This window comes from Petromyzon marinus, chromosome 5 (assembly GCF_048934315.1).
Source record: "Petromyzon marinus isolate PM22_M1 ecotype Great Lakes invasive population chromosome 5, UKy_Petmar_22M1.pri1.0, whole genome shotgun sequence".
NCBI classification, from domain to species: domain Eukaryota; kingdom Metazoa; phylum Chordata; class Hyperoartia; order Petromyzontiformes; family Petromyzontidae; genus Petromyzon; species Petromyzon marinus.
The window spans coordinates 8,946,609-8,963,525 of NC_133671.1; the positions used below are offsets into that span (position 1 = coordinate 8,946,609).

A 16,917-nucleotide genomic window follows, 5' to 3' on the forward strand; every position below is an offset into this window, starting at 1 on the left:
CATTATCAATCAACATCAATCAAGATAATTGATTACGATTAATGATCAATCATCACAATCAATCACCATCATTAATCTTCAATAATCTTCATCAATCAACATCATCGCCAATCAACATCATCGCCAATCAACATCATCAATCATAATCATCATCATCAATACTCAACATCATCATTATCCCTCCATAGAATAAACAAGAAAAAAAACCACTTAGTGTGGGAAAGTGGTTGATGAGACCGATCCCCTGCCAGAGGAATTGAGAAATTTCCACCACGAACGCAGAACCGGCAACAGACAGAGGACTGAGAGAGATCAGCACCCCCCCCCCCCGCCCCTCCCCCCCAAAGATCGTTTGAGCATTTTTGGGATCGAGACCTTTTAAAATATAAACATAAAGTGACGCTCTCGATGACAATCACGATGGTAGCGATGACGCCAGCGATACATTTGCACGATTTACACACGATGATTGCAACCCCCTGCGTCACTCACGAAGGTGAAGATTCTTTTTTTTGCTGTTGCTCTATGGGTGACGCTATTATTCATCACCATCAAATCCGTGTCTCCCCACCGCCTCTGTGTTCCGTGCGCTGTCTCTCGCCCAGCTCTCCATAACGCGTTTCCGTGACAACGAAAGGTAAACTCACACCCTAACAACGACTCAAACCAGAAATTCTAGATTCAAACACAAACACGCACATTTTAGGCATTTAAATATTTATGTACACACACACACGCGCGCGCGCGCACGCAATTATATGAGAGAATCGTAGAAATGTAATGCGGCTTTTTAAATAATTCATGGGGCGTGTGTGTGTGTGTGTTTGTGCAAATGTACACTCGAATTCGCACGCACGCACACGCGCGCACAGATGACACACACGCACTTAACCTTACAGGACTGTCAGGGCAAGTGTTGTTAGCGAGCACCTATTAAGGTCGACACAGTGCCGTGTACTTGAAGTGGTGATGGAGATTTGCACAAAGACCACGAGAAAGATCCCCCGTGTAGCCTTGACAGACTTTTGGGGGCAAGTGCTGCTAGCGAGCAGCACCTATGAAGGCCAGGACCGGCACATTAGGGGGTTGGTGACCAGCACCACGCCCGGCCGCCTTTGTCTCCCCAGTAGTGATATTTACACACTACACCAGGTACCCATTTGAGACTGAGTCGACCTAGAGGAGGCCCAAGACCGATTCTGATCATCGTTACCGGTGTTTACCATGAATGGGAATCGTACTCGGGTCAACCGGTTCATAGCCCCAGTGCGCTAACCACCGGGCCACTTCTCCCACACAAGACAAAGATCTCCCATATAGCCATCATATACTTTTGTGGGCAAGTGCTGTTACCGAGCATAATACGAAGGCCGACACACACACACATACGCAACCCACCCCTGTAACTATCCCAAGGCAGAGTAAACCTTGAGGAGGCCCTGGGCTGGTAAATGAGTTCGCGACTTGCCACCAGATGTTGCTGCACATCCTGGCCAGGAATCAAAGCATGGCCACGGGCATTGCGGCCCTGTGTTTAAACCACTACGCTACCACTCCCGTCCCACACCACGAGCACGTGTGGAGTTGTTGTATCACACCGAGATGGAGAAGCCATTGTGACCCATCACATTCACACTGCCAACACAGCAAGGAGGCGGTGCCTGTGGGAGGCAGTACAGCAAGTTGGTTACTACTTTTCCCGACAAGGGCTACCCCACTTGCAATGAAGTCCTTGAATTATCTCCCCCGGGTACGTGTGGATTTTACTGGTAGGAACGAAGTTGTAAACTGAGTGTACCAGCCTGCAATAGATTAATGTGTCTGTCCGTCCGTCCGTCCCCTTTCAATACTTTAACGAAGTGAAATCTCGTGCTGTTGGGTGTAAAATCAGCAATAGACAGCGCAGAGACTTGATATGTCTTATAAAATTGCGCAAAATTCCAATGTTCCTACCAGCCCACCCTGCAGGGACCTGTTCTCCTCCGGTATCCTCTCAGAATGCAGCAACAACAACAAACACCGCACCAAAAACCCAAGAGAGAAATTGGGCCGAATGTCGCCGGCACCGGAACCGTCCGGACAAAGAGCCTCGGAACCTTCAGTGAGGCTTTGCCGGATAAATATAGCATCAATTGACGTATATATTCTAGCAAGAAACCTGTCCTGGAATTTCAAACAAAAGTTTTCTCTAATGGACACAAAATTGTTTGTGAATGATAGTCTAGGTCTCGCCCAAACAACGTGCAGCGCTGTGGGGTGGGGGCACTAAAAAACGTAACTTAAAAACAAAACTAAAACTAATATTTTTTCCCAAGTAATTCTACTGAGCTATATAGCTATATTTTTTTCAAAAGCGACCTGGCCACAAATGACAGCTCAACGAAGTGGCTTAGCATGTGGAAATTCATAGCAGCCAAAATAGTCAAAACGCGTGATGTTGAGTCTCAATGTGGCGGGGCAAAACCGGAGGACCTGGAGAAAAATCCACGTGACCACAGGGAGAGAGAACATGCAAACTCCAATTATACAGAAGGCGTCAGGGTCGGGATCGAACCCATAACCTCCTGTGTACCAGGCGAGGCAGTTAACATCTCCTAGCCACCGCGACAAGATGCCTGTTGCTGTCATCTTAAAAGTTGGTCTACTCCATGCGACTACCATACAAGCAACGTTACCCTACGCAAGCTGAAGGTTGTCCAACAATTTCCACCTTTCGAGCGTTCAACAAGACAACGTCTGGGTCATCATTTGGTCGTTTCTGTAGACGCTTGCGCACGAACACACAAAGCGACACTTTACAAATGTATATACTGTACTATTATCGTCATCATCATAATGCCAGCTGATTAGGTCCCCATTTTCTATCATAGAGGTTTTTAGGGTTCGATCACGTAAATATATGTGTCGTTAAAACCCGCCACCACCCGACACAGCCAACTAGTAAGGGTTGTCACGTAAAGAGAACGTGGCCAATTCGTTACTAGTACAGCACACCGGTGTGTTGGAGGGCCAAGCCACAACATTTACAATCCGAGCAAATGTTGTGGCTTGGCCCTCCAACACACCGGTGTGCTGTACTAAGTGACGAATTGGCCACGTTCTGTTTACGTAAAACCCTTACTAGTTGGCTGTGTCGGGTGGTGGCGGGTTTTAACGACGCATTTATATATTTACGCGATCGAATAAGTGTGTTTATGTCGGAGTGTGCGCATGATCGTGGTGTATGGAAGTGTATAGGAGTTGTGTATTTAATGAGTAACAAGCAAACGTATACAGGTGTATATCAAGGCCGTAGCCATGGAGTTAACATTGGAGGGGGGGAAATCTTCCACGGGTCTGGGGTCCCCCCCCAGAAAAAAAACAACTAAATTTGAAAACGAATTTCCTGCCTAAAATATTAAAAAATTCACTAACACATAGGATGGACTTTTTATTTTTTTACAATAATGTCTAATAGTGTTATTGCATTACATTGCTGTTTTTATTTTACCTTTTCTTGTTTCATTGTATGTAATGGCATATATTAGGGATTAATAAAGTACAACCATAACCACAATCATATAAATAGAAATCTATTTTATAGCAATATATTGGGGGGGACATTTTGAGCATATTTGAATATTGGAGGGGGGATGTGTCCCCCCCCCAATATTCCCCCCCAATATATATTATAATTACGGCCTTGGTGTATAGAATCTGTGAGTGTTAGTATACTGTTACAGTGTGGATGACTTGTGCATGAATGCGTGTACTTGAGAATGCATGAGTGTGCGTATTTGAGAGTCTATAAGTACATTACATCAGTGTGTATGAGTGTGTGTATTTCAGTGTCGATCAGTGTATGTATTCGTCTCTGAGTACAGTACATTACATGAGTGTGTATGAGTGTGTGCATGTGAGAGTATGCGACGTGAGTGAGTGTATTTGAGTCTGCCTGAGTATTCGAGAGTATATGGCGAGCGGGAGGTGCAACAGTTCAGCGAGCTACCTGGTGACCCGGGTTCGATTCTCGCTCACGGTCAACACCAGCGACGATTATTTAAACCAGGTTCTGGGCCTCGCCTAGGTCGACTCAGCCCCCAGATGAGTACCTGGTGCGGTGTGTTCACACCGCCACTGGGGAGACAAAGGCGGCAGGGCGTGTTGCTGGCCACCCCGAGCCCTCGTGTGCCGTGCCGGGCCTTCATAACCGCACTTGCCCCAAAAGTCTGTGCAGGCTTCAAGGGAGATCTCTGTGTATCTGTGCGTGCGTGCGCGTGTTGTTCGTGTGCATTAGTCTCTCAATCTGGGCTAATTCGGCCGAAACCGGATTATATTGATGACCAGAAAAATCCGACCTTCACAGAAAAGACACGGGGGGGGGGGTAGAGAGGGAGAATGGAGAGAGAGAGAGAGGGGGGGGAATAGAGGATTTGTGGGGAACCGTTCCCCGTGCAGGGTTAAGGCGGCAGGGGACAGCGAGCAATGACAACGGGAGATAGACGGAGTGTGGGGGGCCACGACGCTCTTTCTCTGGACGACGATGATGCGTCCCACAGTCCACAAAGTGAACAACACAGCGGAGGCGATTAAGCCGCTTCGTGTGGGGCGTTTTTGGGCTTATTTGTAGGATTTATTACGTACCGAACGCACGTACGTACGCACGCATACACGCGCAAAGACGCTGACACGTGCATACACACGTACACGACTGTGTACACACAAAGGCAAGGGTCCCCCGTGTAGCCTTAACAGACTGGTGGGGGCAAGTGCTGTTAGCGAGCACCTTTGAAGGCCGGCACGGCACACGGGGTGGTGGGTGGCCGGCACCACGCCAGGATCCCCACGACACACACAGACCAACATTCATTTAATCTAATTTCATCTATACACAACTTATATATGCTCCCATACACACCAGCAGTCACATACTCTCACCCGCACACATTCACGCACAGACTCACACTCGGCACACACACACACTGGAACAGCACAGCACACACACTGGCACAGCACACACTGGCACAGCACACACTGGCACAGCACACACACTGGCACAGCACAGCATACACACACTGGCGCAGCACACACACACTGGCACAGCGCACACACACTGGCACAGCACACACTGGCACAGCACACATACTTGCAGCACACACCACCCACAGCACAAACACACAATACTGGAACGGCACACACACGTAAACTGGCACCGCACTAACAGCACGCACCCTCACATACTTATAGGACGCACACACTGACACCACACACACACACACACTGGGACCACACACACACACTGACACCACACACACACTGACACCACACACACACTGACACCACACACACACACTGGGACAACACACACACACTCACACCACACACACACTGACACCACACTGGGACCACACACACCACACTGGGACCACACACACCACACTGGGACCACACACACACACTGGGACCACACACACACACTGGGACCACACACACACTCACACCACACACACCACACTGGGACCACACACACAATGACACCACACACACACTGACACCACACACACACTGACACCACACACACACACACTGACACCACACACACACTGGCACCACACACACCACACTGGGACCACACACACACTGGGACCACACACACACTGGGACCACACACACACTGACACCACACACACACACTGGAACACCACACACACACTGACACCACACACACCACACTGGGACACCACACACACACTGGGACACCACACACACACTGGGACACCACACACACTGGGACCACACACACACACTGACACCACACACACACACTGACACCACACACACACTGACACCACACACACCACACTGGGACCACACACACACTGACACCACACACACTGACACCACACACACACTCACACCACACACACACTGGGACCACACACACACACTGACACCACACACACCACACTGGGACACCACACACACACTGGGACACCACACACACTGGGACCACACACACACACTGACACCACACACACACACACACTGACACCACACACACACTGACACCACACACACCACACTGGGACCACACACACACTGACACCACACACACCACACTGGGACACCACACACACACTGGGACCACACACACTGACACCACACACACCACACTGGGGCACCACACACACACTGACACCACACACACCACACTGGGACACCACACACACACTCACACCACACACACACTCACACCACACTGGGACACCACACACACACTGGGACACTACACACACCACACACACACTGACACCACACACACACACTGGGACACCACACACACACTGGGACACCACACACACACTGGGACACGACACACACACACTGGGACACGACACACACACTCACACCACACACACACTCACACCACACACCACACACACACACTCACACCACACACACTGACACCACACACACACTGGGACACCACACACACACACTCACACCACACACACACTCACACTACACACGCACACTGACACCACACACACACTGGGACCACACACACACACTGGGACCACACACACACTCACACCACACACACACTCACACCACACACACACTCACACCACACACACACTCACACCACACTCACACCACACATACACCTCACACACACTCACACCACAAAGATCCCCCATATAGCCTGTAACAGACTGTAGGGGCAAGTGTTGTTAGCGAGCACCTATGAAGGCCGGAACGGTACACGAGGGGGTGGGTGGCCAGCACCACGCCCGACCGCCTTAGTCTCCCTAGTGGCGATGTTTACACACTGCACCAGGTACTAATTTGAGGCTGAGTCGACCTAGGGGAGGCCCGGGACCGGTTCAGATAATCGTACTCACACCACACACACACTCACACCACACACACCACTCACACCACACACACCACACACTCACACCCACACACTCACACCACACACACACCACACACACACTACACACACTCACACACCACTCACACTCACACCATACACACCACACACACTCACACCACACACACTCACACCACACACACTCACACACCACACACACACTCACACCACACACACTCACACCACACACACTCACACCACACACACTCACACCCACACACTCACACACTGCGTGCGCTTTGGGTTGAGAGGCAGCGATCGTGTGCGATAGTGCGAGCTGGGACGCGGTTATTTTAGGGATTGGAACGCGCAGAACGCACACACAGAGACACATGCGGATTTATAAGGAAAAAGAGAGAGGGAGAGACAGGGAGAGTGGGAGGGAGAGCAGCAAACAGAGTCTAGAGAGGAGGGATGGAAAGAGTGCCAAATGGAGAGAGATGGAGAGAGAGAGACACACATACAAACAATTGTATTTGGGCTTCGTCAAAGAATCCAATTAATATTTGATATGCAGATGCACACGCCGAGTTCAGTGTTATAGACTGTACACATGTATTAGTTATACGTGTGTGTTTGCATCGAAGATACACTGTGTGTGTGTGGTCATGGATATGTGTGTGAATGACTTCATGGTGTATATAGTTTATTTATGAACGCTTATCAATCAGTACGTCACCAATCCATGTTGACCAGCGTGGTGAAGTATGGTCATTTATCCCCAGCGGGGGAGCTGCGCGTGTTCACGTTACTTGGGGAGCGGTGCATTCACGTACACACGTGTGTATTCACACACACACGTGTGCATTCACACACACACACGTGTGCATTCACATACACACACACGTGTGTATTCACATACACACGTGTGTATCCATCCATCGACGTGTGTTCCACTACACGTGTGTTGCACGTAGATCCACACGTGTGTGGGTTCATCATCGCGGCACATTACACGTGCGCGTGTTGTTTGTGTGTGAATTGAACGTGTGTTGTTTGTGTGGAGCGGTGGCGCAGTGGTTAGCGCACACTGGCGCCATGAACCCCAGCGGCACGAGTTTTGAGACGATAATTGAACCGGTCAGAGTCACCACCACCAACACCACCACCACCCGCTAACCTCGCTCACCACAAACTGGCGCTAACAACCGGCGTGGTGAAGTATGGTCAAGCAACATTGGGGGGGGGGGGGTGAGGAACCTTTCATCCAGCAGTGGATTTACACAACCGTGGGTGATTACCGATGCCAGAGTGGGGTTGCGCGCGCGCGTGTGTGTGTGTCCATTAATCATGTGCACGCTGTGTGACAATGCGTGTGGAGTATATATTTAAATGCAATGACATGTCCCCCCTTTGCTGTAGTTCATTGCATTTTAACTTCTGGCTTCAGAGAAACGGGAGAGGGAGTGGAGGGGGGAGGAGGAGAGGGAGAGAGAGTGGGGAAAAACTCAGCAAGGATTGTCCTTGTTTGGGAAGGGGGAGAGAGGGCAAAGCGACAGGTGTAAGGAGTCTCTGGTCTGTGTCAATCACGCGAACACACACACTCACATACATACACACACTCACACATACACACTCTGATACACACCCGCATACAAGCTCACACACATACACTCAGATACACGCTCACTCAGATACACACTCACACTCACTCAGATACACACTCACTCACAGATACACACTCACACACAGATACACACTCACACACAGATACACACTCACACACAGATACACATACACACCCGCATACACGCTCACACACTCAGATGCACACACAAACACCCGCATACACACACAGATACACACGCACACACATACACACCCAGATACACATACACACCCGCATACACACTCAGATACACATACACACCCGCATACACACTCAGATACACACGCACACACACTCAGATACACACAGACCCGCATACACACTCAGATACACACGCACACACATACACTCAGATACAAACACCCATACACTCAGATACACACGCACACACATACACTCAGATACACACACACACTCAGATAAACACACACAGATACACACACACACTCAGATACACACTCTCACACACACTCAGATACACACACACACTCAGAAACACACATACTCAGATACACACACACACACACTCAGATAAACACACACACTCAGATAAACACACACACACACTCAGACACACACTCACACACACTCAGATAAACACACACAGATACACACACTCAGATACACACTCTCACACACACTCAGATACACACACACTCAGAAACACACACACTCAGAAACACACTCACACACTCATAAATACACTCAGATACACACACTCATAAACACACTCAGATACACTCACATACACACTCAGATACACACTCACACACTCAAACACACTCAGATACACACACTCACATACACACTCAGATACACACACATATACTCAGATACACACACACTCAGACACTCATAAACACGCTCACACGTACTCAGATACACACACTCATAAACATGTACACATACACACCCGCATACACTCTCACACACATTCAGATACACACTCATATTCACACACATATACACTCACTCAGGTACACACTCACATATATACACACACACCCAGATACACTCTCACACACACTCACACTCAGATAAACACACACAGATACACACTCACACTCAGATAAACACACACAGATACACACTCACATATATATTCACACACTCAAATACACACACAGATAAACACACACACTCAGATAAACACACACACTCAGATAAACACACACACTCAGATACACACACACTCAGATACACACTCACACACTCGGACACACTCAGATACACTCATACACACTCACATACACGCTCACACACAGATACACACTCGGATACACACTCACAAATATACACACTGGCATACATACATACACACTCATACTCTCACACACATACTCGTATATACATACACACAATTCACACTCAAACATACATGTATACATAGACGCATACACAAATGCTCATGCAAACGTGTACATACACATATTTGCACAATCACACATACACGTACATATAACCTTTAACAGACTGTAGGGGCAAGTGCTGTTAGCGAGCACCTATGAAGGCCGGCACGGCACACGAGGGGGTGGGTGGCCAGCACCACGCCCGGCCGCCTTTGTCTCCCCAGTGGCGAGGTGTACACATCGCACCGGGAACTCATTTGAGGCTGAGTCGACCCAGAGGAGGCCCAGGACCGGTTCAGATAATCGCTAACCACTACACCACCACTCCCAACATACATACACACTCGCAAAGACACCCATACACAATCACAAACATACACTAACACATCCATACACAATCACAAACATACACTAACACAGACATACACAGACACATCAACACATACACACTTTAACACGTACATACACACACGCACACAGAAACATTCACTAACATACACGCAAAGACACATCCACACACAATCACAAACATACACTAACACAGACATACACAGATACATCAACACACACACACAGAAACATTCACTAACACACACGCAAATACACATCCATACACAATCACAAACATACACTAACACATCCATACACAATCACAAACATACACTAACACATCCATACACAATCACAAACATACACTAACACAGACATACACAGACACATCAACACATACACACTTTAACACGTACATACACTAACACACGTGGACCATTCACACACTAACACACTTAAACACCCACAAACACGCACTAGATGAACACACACACACTTGTACACACAATACACTCACACTAAAACGCACATACAAAGACACCCCCCCGTATAGCCTGCCCAGATTGTTGGGGCAAGTGCTGTTATCGAGCAGCGCCTATGAAAGGGGGACAACAACAACGCCCGACCGCCTTTGTCTCCCCCGGGTGCTGAATGTTCTACACACCGCACCGGCTTACTCGTTCAAAGCCGAGTCGATCTGGGGGGTGCTCCAGGGCCGTGTATCAAAAACATTTGGCCACTCGGCGTCGTCATCGTGAGCGAGTGATGAATCGAACTCGGTGCACCGCCGGGTTTCGCTGTGCTGTGCGCTCACCAGCTGTGCGCTCACCAGCAGTGCGACAAACAGCGCCTCGACCACCCCATCACCACCGCCTCCTCCAATCATCCACCACCTATTGGGATTCTCTTCGAAGTTTTCATCATCGATTGTTCAACAGTCAAGAGGAGTCTCTCACCACCCCCCCACACCTCCTCCCTCCTTCCTTTGGCTCTACGTAACTATAAATCCTGACTCACCGGTGGAATGTGTCACATTCCCGTGATGAAGAACATGTACATCCTCTTTGGTTCTATTCGGTAAAGTCACGTAGGTAAAAAAATAAAACAAAAATCACGACGTTTCGGCCATAACACAAGTGGCCTTCATCAGGTGAAGGGACCGTGCTGTCACGAAGATCAGCGTTGGAATCAAGAAAGTCAAGCCAACGCTGTCTTCGTGACAGCACGGTCCCTTCACCTGATGAAGGCTGCTTGTGTTGTGGCCGAAACGTCGTGATTTTTGTTTTATTTTTTACCGACGTGACTTTACCGAATAGAACCAAAGAGCATGGATCCTTGCAGTCACGAAAGCTTCAAATCTAGAACAAGTACATCCTCGAATATATTTTTTTGTTTAACTCCACATTGGGTGGCGTTGCATTCCACATTCCTATGGCAGAGCAGATGCTCTTGTCAAGACAAAACGACAGCCGCTGGCGAAAGTCTTCCACGGTGTCAAATCCACGGTTCTATGGCGAGGCCCAGGTATCTACATGCGTAATATAATCCAACTCTACAGTAGAAAGCAAATTCGGTATATGTGTGTAATGAAATTGAGATGTAAACGTACACAGATACACTGACAATGAGTACCATTGAGCCGCACGGGCTGCTGGAATCAGTGTTGTTAGCGAGCACCTATTAAACCACAAAGCGTGACCACACGTGTCTCTCTCTCTCTCTGTGTATATTTTAAATGTAGGTTTTGCGGTCGGCCAACGAGGTTCCTGCACAAGGCAGCACAGCAAGTGGGTTGGCGAAAGTGGCCCAACTACACGTGCAGAGTTTAAGGTGTCTTCCCCTCGGCGTGTGGAGGTTTTCTCCGGGTACCCCATGGTCCTTCCACACAAACCCCTCCGAGGCACCCCAAGGAGGGGGTACATCACCTCCTGACAAATGAGTCTCGAGACTCCGCGATGTTCTCCGGGGGGCTAAACCGAGAACGGGGGATCGCCTCTTGACAAAAATCCCCGCAAGACCTCGGAAGCCAAGCAGGGGGGTTTGAGCCTGGATAGTGCTTGGATCGCCGACCACACCATCTGCCCACGCTGACCGGCGTGGCTGAAGTATGGTCATTTAAAACCCTCACTGCCAGCAGAAGCGGAGGCGGAGGCCCTCATCCAGCAAGTGGATTCGCAAACGGGCCCTACATATACACCGGTACACGACACGCGTAAGTTCCTATTTATGTGGTCCTCGTCACGGTAACGTGGAATTTCCACCATTGCCAAGTAGACAGAAACGAACGTGATCGATCGCCTTCGATTGCTTCGACTGAGTTCGACCTGGACTGATCACACATGCGACACAATGGCCAGTGCACGTGATTATCCTGTGCAGTTACACAAATCATGAACACGATGAACACTCACACACGTTGTACATGTACTGCAATGTATATTTGCCAACAGCCTACCTACAGCCGTTACGCAGTTGAAGTCAGCCTGTCTCTTCGATGTGCCGTGTGCAATGTATTAAACGACAATACTACTCAACGTTGTCCCAACGTTGGCATCTGGCTGGAACCGTTGGACGAACGTTGGCCCAACGTTCGTATTTGGTTGGAACCGTTGGACGAACGTTGTCTCAACGTTGTCATTTGGTTGGAACCGTTGGACGAACGTTGTCCCAACGTTGTCATTTGGTTGGAACCGTTGGACGAACGTTGTCCCAACGTTGGCATGTGGTTGGAACCGTTGGCCTAAAGTTCCATGTTTGCTGGGTATGTGTGTGTGTATAATTTTGTATACGTTTGTGTGCTGTGTGTGTATACACATCCGAGTTAGTCTTGTGTATTGTACGTATATTTTAGTGTTTGTCAACAGTTGTGTGTGTGTATACGCGTGTGGGTGTACGTGCTGTATAGTTGTGTCTGTATGCGTTTTTGGTGAGTAGGTATGGTTGCATTGTGTGTCGTTATGTGGGTGCACGTGTCAGTTGTGTATTGTCTGTGTCTTTAATTCTTCGTTCCCTTCTTGATACGAGCTGAACGTGTTTCTGTGCAGCGAGTTCGCACCTCACTCACTCCACAACAACACTCTCACAGTCACAGGACACACAAAGGCAAAGGTCCCCCGTGTAGCCTTAACAGACTGTAGGGGCAAGTGCTGTTAGCGAGCACCTATGAAGGCCGGAACGGTACACGAGGGGGTGGGTGGCCAGCACCACGCCCGGCCGCCTTTGTCTCCCTAGTGGCGATGTTTACACACCGCACCAGGTACTCATTTGAGGCTGAGTCACTCTCACACACACAGACACACTCACACACTCTCTCACACACTCACACACACTCTAACTCACAAACACACTCTCTCACACACACAGACACAATCTCATACACACACTCTCACACACGCACACTCCGTGACATACACACACGCTCACACACTCACACAGACACATTATCACACACTCACAGACACACACTCTCACACACGCACACTCCGTGACATACACACACACACTCACACACACAGACACATTCTCACACACACTCTCACACACGCACACTCCGTGACATACACACACACTCACACACACTCACAGACACACTTTCACACACTCACAGACACACACTCTCACACACGCACACTCCGTGACATACACACACACTCACACACACAGACACATTCTCACACACACTCTCACACACGCACACTCCGTGACATACACACACACTCACAGACACACTTTCACACACAGACACACACACAGAGACATAATCTCATACACACACGCACACTCCGTGACATACTCACACACACACGCGCGTAACACACCACTCCCCCGGGTCGCTCCCTCTCTTGATAATAACTTTAGCGCACAGTGCGAGTTTAATTATATATAGCTATGATTTACACTGTACACACACACACAAACAATGAGACACAATGTGTCTCTTGGCACACACGCACACATGCGCGCGTGTCCGTGTCTGTCAGAGTATCTTTGTCTCACCGTGTGTCCTAGTCCCACTGGTGGTGTCTGTGTATCTGTGTTCATCTCTGTGTGTATCTGTGTTTATCTCTATGTGTATGTGTTTATCTCTGTGTCTGTGTATCTGTGTTTATCTCTGTGTCTGTGTATCTCTGCTGATCTCTGTGTCTGTGTATCTGTGTTTATCTCTATGTGTCTGTGTATCTGTGTTTATCTCTATGTGTCTGTGTATCCGTCTGTCCCTGCCTCCGTCTGTCCGTCGTTGTACAGAGATGTTCCCACTCTCTATCATCTGCTTTGTGTCCGTGAGTTTCTCTTGCAGTGTCTATGTATCTTGCAGTGTCTATGTATCTTGCAGTGTCTATGTATCTCACCGTGTCTCTCTCTCTCTCTATCGCTCCCTGTGTGTGTATCTCTCTGTCTCTCTCCGCGTCTCGTCGCTGCTCCAGGTGAAACTTTTTTTCGACAAAGGGTATAGGAAGCGGTAATGACACTCACCTCTGCAGCTGCGCGGAGTCACCGACTGTGCCTCTCCCCTCCCTCTCTCTCCCCACGTGTCCCCTCCCTCTCTCTCTCCCCACGTGTCCCCTCCCCACTCTCTCTCCCTCCCTCTCCTCCCCCTCTCTCCCTACCTCTCCTCCATCCCTCTCTCTCTCCCTGCCTCTCCTCCCTCTCTCTCCCCACGTGTCCCCTCCCCTCCCTCCCTCTCTCTCCCCACGTGTCACCTCCCACTCTCTCTCCCTACCTCTCCTCCCTCCCCCTCTCTCTTCCCACGTGTCTCCTCCCTCTCTCTCTCCCTACCTCTCCTCCCCCTCTCTCCCTACCTCTCCTCCATCCCTCTCTCCCTACCTCTCCTCCATCCCTCTCTCTCTCTCCCTACCTCTCTTTTTTTACGATCAGAGGAAACAAGAAGATGCTCGGTGTAGTTGGCACTTTGCTCTGTTCATCATTTCGTTTTTTTAATGCTTTGCTTTATGTAACCCCCCCCTTTTAAATGAAAGACCCAAAAAAATTATTTTTTCTCCTTTCCCCTTCCCTCTCTCTCTACCCCCCTCTCTGCCCCCCCCCCTCTCTCTCTACCCCCCTCTCTGCCTCTCCTCTCTCTCTACCTCCTCTCCGCCCCCCCTCGCTCTCTGCCCCCTCTCTTCCTACTCCATTTGGCTCTCTCTCGCTCTCTTTTTTCTTTATAACTACGACAAGTGCTGCATCTGCACGCAGCCCTTCCCACAGTCAAACGGCCTCCGACGGGTAGCTTAGATCTGCACGCAGAGCTCTCCGTCATCTGCAACCGAGCACACGGCCTCCTCCAGTGCCCACTGCTCCTTGAAGGCCGGCACGGCGTGGGTCAGCCGCGCGTGGCGGAACTCCAGCCACACCCTGGCTCCGACCAGAGCGCGGAAGATGCCCAGGCTGCTGGCTGGACGTTGCCCCTCCAGGGCCACCTTCCTCGCCCTGTATATGGCGAGCTTGGCGTAGCCGAAGAGCACGTTGACCAGCTCCTGAAGATGTTGGGGTCCGTCGCCCTTCGGGTATCCAAAGATGAGGACCGTTGGGGAGAAGTGGAGGCTGAACCTTAGGAGGATGTTTCTCAGGACCTTGAACAGCGAGTCCAGGCTCTTGCACTCCACGTATTGGTGCGCCACCGTCTCCGCTTTACCGCAGAACCGGCACTCCGGGGACGTGTCGGTGAAGCGCGCCAGGGAGACGTTGGTGGTGACGGTGCCGTGGCCGATGCTCCAGCTGAGGTCGCCGATGCGGTTGTACGTCGGTCTGCAGTAGAGTTGCCTACAGCGAGGCCTCTCCGGAGAGACGCAGGGCAGGGCTCTCCTCCAGGCATGGTCCTTGTGGCTCCTCAGGGTGTCCTGTTGGTGAAACCGGACCATGTAGGAGTAGAGCACCTTCCTCTTTACATTTGCGAAGGCCACCACCGGTAGGTCTTCTAGCCGGCACAGGTTGTGATCCGCCTTCGTTTGTCGGCATTGGCGATGCAGTGGCACGACTGAGAGCTCCGGTGGAGGGGGATCGAGAGGGGCCTCGTCATCCCCAACGCCGATGGGGGACGTTCTCCCCGCTGCCGCTGAGAAGGCCCCCTTGGCTTCGGCCAGGATCCGGGCAGCCACCCGGAGCGACTGCAGCCCTGTCTTTGCGGCCACGTCTGCTGGTCCGAGCCACCGGCCCCGTGTTTCAGGCTCCACCAGATCTCCCATCCTGGTGAGCCGCGCGTTGGCGAGGCGCCTCTCCATGCCAGGGGTGGTGGTGGTGGATGGCAGCTTTGTCTGTGGGTTCCTGAGGATCGGTTCGAAGACCAGATCCTCGGCCGATCGCGGTTGGTTCAGCCTCCTGACGGCGAGGGAGCTCCACGTGTCCCCTCCCCACTCTCCCTCTCTTTTTTACGATCAGAGGAAACAAGAAGATGCTCGGTGTAGTCGGCACTTTGCTCTGTTCATCATTTCGTTTTTTTATGCTTTGCTTTATGTAAACCCCCCCTCCCCCTTTTAAATGAAAGACCCAACAAAATATTTTTTCTTCTTTTTTTCTGCTCTCCTTACCCCTTCCCTCTCTCTCTACCCCCTCTCTGCCCCCTCTCTTCCTACTCCATGTCGCTACCTCTCCTCCCTCTCTCTCTCGAAACCTCTCCTCCCTCTCTCCCTCCATGTATCCTCCCTCGCCTCTCCTTCTCTCTCAACCCCCCCTCTCACGTCTCTCCCTCTCCGTGTCTCTCCCTCCGCTCTCTTTTT

At 50.3% G+C, this 16,917-nt stretch overlaps 1 protein-coding gene across 5 annotated transcripts in view; it reads right to left on the reverse strand.

Annotated features, from left to right (window-relative positions):
• Window positions 1-14,751, reverse strand: part of CASZ1 (castor zinc finger 1) — a 140,016-nt gene extending 125,265 nt beyond the window's left edge. For all 5 annotated transcript variants that reach the window (XM_076061156.1, XM_032946848.2, XM_032946847.2 and 2 more), the window contains exon 1: window positions 14,678-14,751. The gene's annotated coding sequence lies outside the window, so the exon portion shown is untranslated. The remainder of the gene's footprint in view (window positions 1-14,677) is intronic.
• Between the last annotated feature and the right edge of the window lie 2,166 nt (window positions 14,752-16,917).